Raw genomic sequence first — 10,130 nt, 5'->3', positions numbered from 1 at the left:
TGGTGCTGAAGCTGAAGCTCCTAAACTTTGGCCACCTTTTTCAAAGAACTGACTTATTGGAAAAGACCCTGATGCTGGAAAAGATAGAAGGCAGGAGGAGATGGAGACAACTGACAATGAGATGGTTAGATGGTATCACCAATTCAATGGACATAGGTTTGAGCAAATTCCAGGAGATGGTGAAGGAGAGGGAAGCCTGGTGTGCTGGCAGTCCATGAATTCACAAAGAGCTGAACATGACTTAGGGACTGAACATCAAGAAGGTAAAGAACTCAGATAAGGAATAACGAGGACCAAAAAGTCCACTCGATTTGGCCACTTGGATGTCATTGGCCGCAGCAGCAGATGTCTCGTTGTCTCATCTTCCCCTCCTTGTTTCTAAGCACTGGGTCACTTCAGGAGTAATCTTCCCAAAGTCTAACCCCTTGCAGAGTGGGGGGTTCTCTGGTTTTGGTTGGCATGGATGTGCAACTCAAATTAATTTCAGCAACAGCTTGGGGATAACTGAGGCAGCTGTGCTTGTTTCTATTATTGAGAGCCTTGTGATATGAGACCCAGAGCTCTCCTCCTGATTATGGGATTCCAGGATGGAGAACAACCCACCTACTAACTAGAATGTTACTGGTTGAGGAGACAAGAGTAATGTCATGGGTTCAAGGCTTGGTGTTTCTGAGATGGCTTTTCCTTAGAGGCAGGAACACTGTAGGGCATTTCCAAAGAATGTGTATTGTTCGGGTTGATTCTCCTTTAACTACTCTTGTGTTTGGATATTAGGGCCCAGGAATCGTGACTGATGATTATGCCGCTCCTCCATTCTCCTTTCAGATTGCCTTTAAAATAACCAAAATATTAAGGCTGGAGGAGAAGCATTTTACTCTAACCTTTCCTAACTCATCCACATGAATTGATCAATTTATGTCCATCACCTGAAGACCTTAAAGAAAAGAAAGTGTTTAATTTGAGGGGACACTAATGCAAATGGGGTATATTGTAGCTGTGGTTGTTGGGGATTTCTCCTTAAGGATAGATGGGGTTGGCAGGCCTGTCATGATGGTTACCCTTCTTGGAAAGTGGGTTGACAGCTTCTTGGGTTCCCTCTTCAGGGACTTCCTGAGAAGGGAGCCAAGTGGCCAAATCACCCTTAATGTGTTATCAGTACAGACAAGATGTGGATAACTTCAGTCCTGACCCAAGACTAAACCTTAAACATCTTACAGTGCTTTCTTCTTGGATGTAAAACTGTTGATAACACGCCCTCCCAATTTTCTCCCCCTTTCAGGTGTCAGTAATTTCTAACTGGCTAGAACGTGAAGTGCAAAGTCCTTAGGCCTTGGGGAAATTAGGAGATGGGGAGGAAGGAGAGGAAGAAGAAGGACAAAACATAGAGGAAGGGGGAGTGAAAGAGAGAAGTTTCCTGGGATGTTTATCTGTCTTTAAACTAGATGTAACTTGTCCTGGGTCGGGAAGCGTTGGTATTCCCTCTGCAGTCTCTCTTCCTCTATTTCTTTGCCTTTCCTCAGGCACTTATTTTCTGTCCCCTATTCTTTCCTGCCTTGTCTCTTCTTCCCATTCTCTTCACCTGCCTTGCCTCTTCTCGCCATTCTCTATCTCCAAACATAGATGTCTCTGCCCCTCATTGCTCTCAGCTGCCCTTCCTCTGCCTGCAGAGAATGACAGGGAACATGAATCTGTTTTGGCCCGTTGTTGGTGCTTCCCCGTGTGTGACTCACCTCTGTGCCAGGGTGTGCAGATAAGAGGTGGATGGATAAGTATAGTTTTTCTGTTCCTGCCTTCCTTTATGAATTCATTCCAGCAATATCTACTGAGCATCGTGCTAGTTCTTGGGCTACGTGTGGGGGGTGCTGTGGTAGAGAAAACAGATGCGCTCCATTCTAGAAATGTGTTGGAGCCCACAGGCTATTTCTATGCAAGGTGATAAGTGCTCAGATGAGGACAGGCAAAGGAGCTGTGGGAGAACAGAGCACTTACAAGCCCAGAAAAGAATGCTAGGGAGTACTTCTCTGAGAAGGCGACTTGACTTTAATTGTGATCCCTTCCACCCTAGAGCAACCAGAGAACTCTGAGGTGGGGAAAGTTTTCACTTGTCACTGTTTTTATTGTGCCCCATACCTGTCATGCGAATGTTTTAAAGTACAAGCTCTGGAACTAAATGTATTTAGTCCAAATCTTTGTTGTTCTCTCCCTATGTCATGTCTGACTCTTTGCCACTGGATGGACCGCAGCACGCCAGGCTTCCTTGACTTCTCCGTCTCCCGAAGTTTGCTCAAACTCATGTGCACTGAGTCAGTGATGCCATCCAACCATCTCATCCTCTGCTACCCTCTTCTCCTATTACCTTCAGTCTTTGCCAGAGTCAGGGTCTTTTCCAGTGAGTCGGCTCTTTGCAACAGGTGACCAAAGTACTGGAGTTTCAGCATCAGTCCTTCCAATGAATATTTCAGGGTTGATTTCCTTTAGGATGGACTGGTTTGATCTTGCAGTCCAAGGAACTCTCAAGAGTCTTCTCCAGCACTGTAGTTCAAAAGTATCAGTACTTCTGTGCTCAGCCTCTTTATGGTCCACCTATTATTCCCTATATGACTACTAGAAAAACCATAACTTTGACTGTATGCACACTTGTGACAGAGGACGACAGAAGATGAGATGGTTGGATGGCATCACATACTTAATGGACCTGAGTTTGAGCAAACCCTGGGAGATGGTGAAGGACAGGGAAGCCTGGCTTGCTGCAGTCCATGGGTTTGCAAAGAGTCAGACAGGACTGAGCAATTGAACAGCAACTCTTGTTGGCAAGTGACATCTCTGCCTTTAAATAAGATGTCAAAGTTTTTCATAGCTTTCCTTCCAAGGAGCAAGTGTCTTTTAATTTCACTCTTGCAGTCACCATCTGCAGTGATTTTGGAGCCCAAGAAAATACATTCTCTCACTGTTTCCACTTCTTCATCTTGTAATTGCCATGAAGTAATGGGACAGGATGCCATGATCTTAATTTTTTGAACGCTGAGTTTTAAGCCAGCTTTTTAACTCTCTTTTTTCATCCTTATCAAGAGGCTCTTTAGTTCTTCTTCACTTTTTGCCATTAGAGTGATATCATCTGCATATCTGAGATTGTTGATATTTCTCTGCTAATTTTGATTCCAGCTTCTGTTTCATCCTGTCTGGCCCAGGAATGAGAGGGAGCAGTGCCCTGAACATCAGCATCTGACCCCGAGAGCAGCCCCAGCAGCAGAGGCGACAGAAATGAGGTGTCATAGGGTCAGTTGTCAGTGCTCTGAATCCTTGACATCGATTCCTTTCAAGGAATTGGGCTGGCTTGGGTGTGGAATGGGGAAATCCTGTTGTCAGCAGGTGTAAAACATCCCCTAGGGATTATGGGCTTGATTGTGGACAGAAATCTCCTAATAATGGAAAGAAATGAAAGCCAGAGAAATTTCAGTCTGATGAATGCCAGCTGAGCTGAGTAGAACTCCCAGGTTAGTGGACCCCTAGAAAAACACCTGTTACATTAAAAAGAGTTAATGATACATAATTGATCATTTCACTGTGGTTATATGTGAGAAATCCCTACTAGGAAAACACAGATTTATCCAGGGAAAGGGCCTTCATGTGTGTAACTTACTCTCAATTTGTTTTTTAAAGAAAAAGCCTGTGTGAGTTTGTGTAGGCACATAGAGAGAAGGCACACGTGCTAAAGTAAATTGGGTAAAACACAAACTATAGGTGAATCTAGGTAGAAGCTATATGCGTCTTTGCACTACTCTTATTTTCGCAATATTCTGTAAATTTTCAATTATTTTAGCCTCAAAATTAAAACAGAATGACACGACAGTGAGGCACATGTCATAATCCGGGTGATGAAGTCCCTGTTAGGCCAGGGGAGTGTCTGTCAGCCTTGCCTGGGGTGGGGGTGTCAGGGCGGGCTTCATGGAGAAGTTTTGGGAGAGACTGGAAGGATGACGACCTGACGGAGGTGTGTGAGGCCTTGGAGCATCTGACTGGACATCTGGAGCAGGACAGGCTGCAGGGGAGAACAGTGAGGTCCCATTCATCCCGAGAGTTTGTTACGGACGGGAACACTGTGTGTGTTCTGACCCTGCAGGGCTCGCCCTCATGGGGTGAGTGTCATCTGTGTGACCAAGAGTGCTGCCTCCTGCCCCTCCAGACAGTCACTCATTTCTCATTGCCGGGGCCGAGCCTCAGGAACCTTCAAGGGAAGAAAGCTTGAGGGCAGGGCTTGCAGCCCAGAGTGGGCTGGGCCCACATACTTGATTCTCTCCACAAGGCTCAGCATTTCACTCATGTCAGGACTCTCTGCAGAGGCAGTTGCTCTGAGACTCCGCCTGGCAGGGAACTCGCCGTTCCTGGGATCTGTGAGGAAGGAAGGAGGAAGCTCTCCGTGCTGTGAGGAAGCTCTCTGCACTGAGTCTGAGATAAGATCCGAATGTGTGGGGAGCCACAAAGCCAGCTCAGGTCTGGTCTTGGTCTCAGGAATGGGGAGTTTGAGAGAAAGGAGCCTGTGGGCCCTTAAGGATTTGAGGGTTGGATGAGGTTGGGTGTGTTCCAATAGGCTTGAGAATGCCCAGGAGGCCATCACTTCCCATTTGAGGTTTCCTTACTCAGAAAGTTCAGGCAGCAAGGATGGGAAGATGAAAAATGATGGATCGGCCAATGATGTCGTGCATCGTTTTCTTCTTAGGGGCCAGGTGCCAGATTCTGCCTCCTGCTGTTCCTCTCTCTGGCCGCCAGAGGGCGGGGTGCAGGTAGGTCACTCAGAAGCAGCAGTTTCATGAGCTCACCCAGGTGCACAGTGGAGCAGAGGGGGTGGAGCTCGGCTGGATGCTGATGTTCTGGTCCAGAGGGGAGTCATGGAGATGCAGAGAAGCCGCACTTTGCAGCCTACATGAGCTGTGGCCTAGTGTTGATTGCTGGTCTCTCTGGATGTTTGGCCTGAAGCTAAGGCCTGTCCTGGGGCTCCATCTGTACCTCTGCGTGTGGCTGAGGGGGCTCAGGGGAGCCATGGTGGTGAAGACTGTGCTTCCTTCTAGTGGCTCCTGCTCCTATAGCCTTGGCCTTGGGGTTCCCAGAAGGAGACGGTGTTCAGGGCTGTGTCCAGGGAACAACCTAGTCTAGTCTTCATCCCCCCAATTCCCTTCCTTGCAGTAGGCACTATGACAGTTTTCATTTTTAAACCGTTGAGCAAAAGAATGCAAGTGTTAAGCCTGTAGTAGACTGTGGTCAGGTATTCTTAGCTGTGAGAATCCTGACCTCTGGGGCCTCACAGTCCAGTGATAAAATTGTAAAGTAGGAGGGGGTTGAGAGCTGATGGCCTGTAAAGCTGGTGTGAGTAGCATCTGAATATTAATGGGAATTATTCTCCCATCCTCTAGCAATGATCCCTTCTGTTGAGAAGTTTTGGGAGGATGAAAAATGTGCTCCATACCTGTCTTTGCTTCCCAGAAGCGGCAAGGAAATCAAAGAAAGTTGTAGTGAGGCAGATGGTGAGTCATAAACCAACTCAGTATCCTCTTCTTTCAGTTACTTTTTAGCTAAGCAGATCCCAGTTATGGAGATCAGGAGGGCTGTGCCCACCACTCCTGTCTGATTTGACTTCAGCGTCCAGCCAAGTAGATTTCCAATGGGAATTTTGAGGGTTTGGATCATGTTACAGGAGACATCTGTACATGCAGCGGGTTTTCCAAGGAGACTGACAGATAGGGTTGGTAAAGTTCATTTCAGTTCAGTTCAGTCACTCAGTCGTGTCCGACTCTTTGTGACCCCATGAATTGCAGCACGCCAGGCCTCCCTGTTCATCACCATCTCCCGGAGTTCACTCAAACTCATGTCCATCGAGTCCGTGATGCCATCCAGCCATCTCATCCTGAGCTGTCCCCTTCTCCTCCTGCCCCCAATCCCTCCCAGTATCAGAGTCTTTTCCAGTGAGTCAACTCTTCGCATGAGGTGGCCAAAGTACTGGAGTTTCAGCTTTGGCATCATTCCTTCCAAAGAAATCCCAGGGCTGATCTCCTTCAGAATGGACTGGTTGGATCTCCTTGCAGTCCAAGGGACTCTCAAGAGTCTTCTCCAACACCACATTTCAAAAGCATCAATTCTTCGGCGCTCGGCCTTCTTCACAGTCCAACTCACATCCATACATGACCACAGGAAAAACCATAGCCTTGACTAGATGGACCTTAGTCAGCAAAGTAATGTCTCTGCTTTTGAATGTACTATCTAGGTTGGTCATAACTTTCCTTCCAAGGAGTAAACGTCTTTTAATTTCATGGCTGCAATCACCATCTGCAGTGATTTTGGAGCCCAAAAAGATAAAGTCTGACACTGTTTCCACTGTTTCCCCATCTATTTCCCAATCTATTTCCCATGAAGTGATGGGACTGGATGCCATGATCTTCGTTTTCTGAATGTTGAGCTTTAGGCCAACTTTTTCACTCTCCTCTTTCACTTTCATCAAGAGGCCCTTTAGCTCCTCTTCACTTTCTGCCAGAAGGCTGGTGTCATCTGCATATCTGAGGTTATTGATATTTCTCCCAGAAATCTTGATTCCAGCTTGTGTTTCTTCCAGTCCAGTGTTTCTCATGATGTACTCTGCATAGAAGTTAAATAAGCAGGGTGACAATATACAGCCTTGATGTACTCCTTTTCCTATTTGGAACCAGTCTGTTGTTCCATGTCCAGTTCTAACTGTTGTTTCCTGACCTGCATACAGATTTCTCAAGAGGCAGGTCAGGTGGTCTGGTATTCCCATCTCTTTCAGAATTTTCCACAGTTTATTGTGATCCACACAGTCAAAAGCTTTGGCATAGCCAATAAAGCAGAAATAAATGTTTTTCTGGAACTCTCTTGCTTTTTCCATGATCCAGCAGATGTTGCCAATTTGATCTCTGGTTCTTCTGCCTTTTCTAAAGCCAGCTTGAACACCAGGGAGTTCATGATTCACGTAGTGCTGAAGCCTGGCTTGGAGAATTTTGAGCATTACTTTACTAGCATGTGAGATGAGTGCAGTTGTGTGGTAGTTTGAGCATTCTTTGGCATTGCCTTTCTTTGGGATTGGAATGAAAACTGACCTTTTCCAGTCCTGTGGCCACTGCTGGAGTTTTCCAAATTTGCTGGCAATATTGAGTGCAGCACTTTCACAGCATCAGCTTTCAGGATTTGAAACAGCTCAACTGGAATTACAAATTCATATCAAAAAGTTTACTTTCCTTTAGGGCTAGGTCCAGGAAGGGAACTCTACACTTAGGAAATCTGAATCTCATAAAATGGGCAGTGACCATGCCTCTCCTTTGCTCTGAGTTGCAGAGGCCACATCCTGATGTAGACTTGAGATGTGGTTGGGTGCTATTATCAGGCCTTGAGTGGTCAGAAGGAGGCTCTGTCCAGAGGGAGATATCATCTCTGTCTTCTTGGATATTTGCTCTACAAAGTCTTTGGAAAGATAGCTTTGAACAAAGGCAGTCAGTGTTTCTGCTCTTAGATGACCCATAGAGAATTGTCTTCTAATAAGCAGGTATGTGTGAGAGCCTTCAGGATACATTTCTGACTTCCCAGAGTCTTTCTGATTGTGAGGCCTGAGATAGACCCTGTTGGTCTCAGACAGGGGGTCTCTGGGTTGGTTCCTCTGCAGGATGGCCTGTATCACCTCTGCACTGAGAATGGTGTCGTCTGCCAGACCTTCTGTGACATGACCTCTGGGGGTGGGGCGGCTGGACCCTGGTGGCCAATGTGCATGAGAACCGCATGCTCGGGAAATGCACGGTGGGCGATCGCTGGTCCAGTCAGCAGGGCAACAGGGCTGACTACCCAGAGGGCGATGGCAACTGGGCCAATTACAACACGTTTGGGTCTACAGAGGCCGCCACCAGCGGATGACTACAAGGTACTGAGCACCCAGGTGGGAAGGATGGGGAGCGGGGTGCGGCCAGAGAAGAGCATGTGGAAGGGAGGGTGGTAGACGGGGAGCTGGAGGTGGGGCTGGAGAAGATGACAGACAGAAGTCCATGTCTTGAATCATAGGTTCCTCCCACCAAGGCTGTTTGGGTGGTGGGGCCTCATCATCTTCTGGAAGGGTGGGGGTCTGAGCACTGCTGGGCACCTGGCCTCCTGAAGACCTGAGCTCTCAGCTCCACTGAGGACTGTGTGTGTGGGTCTTTGGCTGGTAGCACCTCCTGGGCTGGTCAGGCTGAGTGTGTGTCCCTCTGCAGAACCCTGGCTACTACGACATTCAAGCTCGGGACCTGGGCATCTGGCACGTGCCCAACAAGTCCCCCTGCAGCACTGGAGGAACAGCTCCCTGCTGAGGTAACACACCAACATGGGCTTCTTCCAGAGACTGGAGCATAATCTGTTTGGACTCTACCAGGTACCTGGGGCTGCTGGCTGGGAGTGGGGGGCACTTCTTTTGGTGAGCTGAGAGCTAGGAGTTTTGGGTGAGAATAAATCTGGTCTGGGTCCCATATCTCTAGCAGATGCTTGTTCTTGGCTCTTTATTCTCCCTGTGGGTCAAGTGAACTCACAGTCTACCTCTCTTGGGATTTCTGAGCCAAGCAAGGGAAGAAGCATATGGGGGAAGAGAGAGGAACTCGAGGTTGTTGGCCATAGTTATGATGGCGGGTGGGTGGGGAGGAATTAGTATTTTAAAGCTGATCTGAAAATGACACCTGAGGGCATTAAATCTCCTGCTTGTTCTCACAGAACCTATATTTTGGTCTCTAGAAATACCTCGTGAAATATGGAGCAGGGAAGTGCTGGACTGACAATAGCCAGCCATTCCTGTTGACTATGACTTTGGTGATGCTGAGAAAACTGCATCTTATTACTCACCAGATGGTCAGCGTGAGTACCTCCTTCCCAAGCCCAGTCATCAGCTCTTCCCTGCTCTCTTAGGGAAAGTGTAACTAGCAACAGTTAACGATTGTTAGCATTTATTGAACACATACAATGTACCACAGTATAATATAGGAACTTAACATGATTTTGTGTCATTTTATCATCATGAGAAAAGAATGAAGTTAGTATTACTCTTCTCCATTGTAGAGGATACCAGCTCAGTCTTCCTAATCAGTACCCTGCATGACTCTTATAATAGTTAAGGAAAGAGGTAAGTTAAAGTTCAGAGGCAAAAACAAATAGCCAAGTGGTGAGAAAAATTTGTTTTTGTAATGATGAATAGAATACCAAAGAAGCTGAAGTTGACCAGTTCCATGAAGACCTACAAGACCTTCTAGAACTAACACCAAAAAAGATGTACTTTTCATCATGGGCATTGGAATGCAACAGTAGGAAGTCAAGAGATAACTGGAGTAACAGGCAAGTTTGGCCTTGGAGCACAAAATGAAGCAGGGCAAAAGCTAACAGAGTTTTGCCAAAAGAACACACTGGTCATAGCAAACACTCTCTTCCAATGACACGGAACACAACTTTGCACATGGATATCACCAGTTTGTCAATACCAAAATCAGATTATGTTCTTTGCAGCCAAAGATGGAGAAGCTCTACACGGTCAGCAAAAAGAAGACTGACTGTGGGTCAGGTCGTCAGCTCCTTATTGTAAACTTAAGGCTTAACTTGAAGAAAGTAGGAAAAACATCAAGACATTCAGGTATGATTTAAATAGAATTCCTTATGATTATACAGTGGAAGTTACAAATAGATTCAAGGGATTAGATCTGATAGACAGAGTGCCTAAAGAACTATGGACGGATGTTTATATTTTTTATTTTTATTTTTAAATTTAATTTAATTTTATTTTTTTAAATTTTAAAATCTTTAATTCTTACATGCGTTCCCAAACATGAACCCCCTCCCACCGCCCCTCTCCCCAAACATCTCTCTGGTCATCCCCATGCACCAGCCCCAAGCATGCTGTATCCTGCGTCAGAGACATAGACTGGCAATTCAATTCTTACATGATACTATACATGTTAGAATGCCATTCTCCCAAATCATCCCACCCTCTCCCTCTCCCTCTGAGTCCAAAAGTCCGTTATACACATCTGTGTCTTTTTTCCTGTCTTGCATACAGGGTCGTCATTCCATCTTTCTAAATTCCATATATATGTGTTAGTATACTGTATTGGTGTTTTTCTTCCTGG

The 10,130-nt window shown here is 46.3% G+C and overlaps 1 pseudogene; it reads left to right on the top strand.

Annotated features, from left to right (window-relative positions):
• Nucleotides 1-4,717: 4,717 nt before the first annotated feature.
• On the top strand, nt 4,718-8,929 carry LOC108635238 (annotated as a pseudogene).
• Nucleotides 8,930-10,130: the final 1,201 nt, after the last annotated feature.

This window comes from Capra hircus, unplaced genomic scaffold (assembly GCF_001704415.2).
Source record: "Capra hircus breed San Clemente unplaced genomic scaffold, ASM170441v1, whole genome shotgun sequence".
NCBI classification, from domain to species: domain Eukaryota; kingdom Metazoa; phylum Chordata; class Mammalia; order Artiodactyla; family Bovidae; genus Capra; species Capra hircus.
The sequence above is the reverse complement of the archived record's forward strand: the minus strand, read 5'-3'. Positions and strand labels throughout refer to the sequence as shown.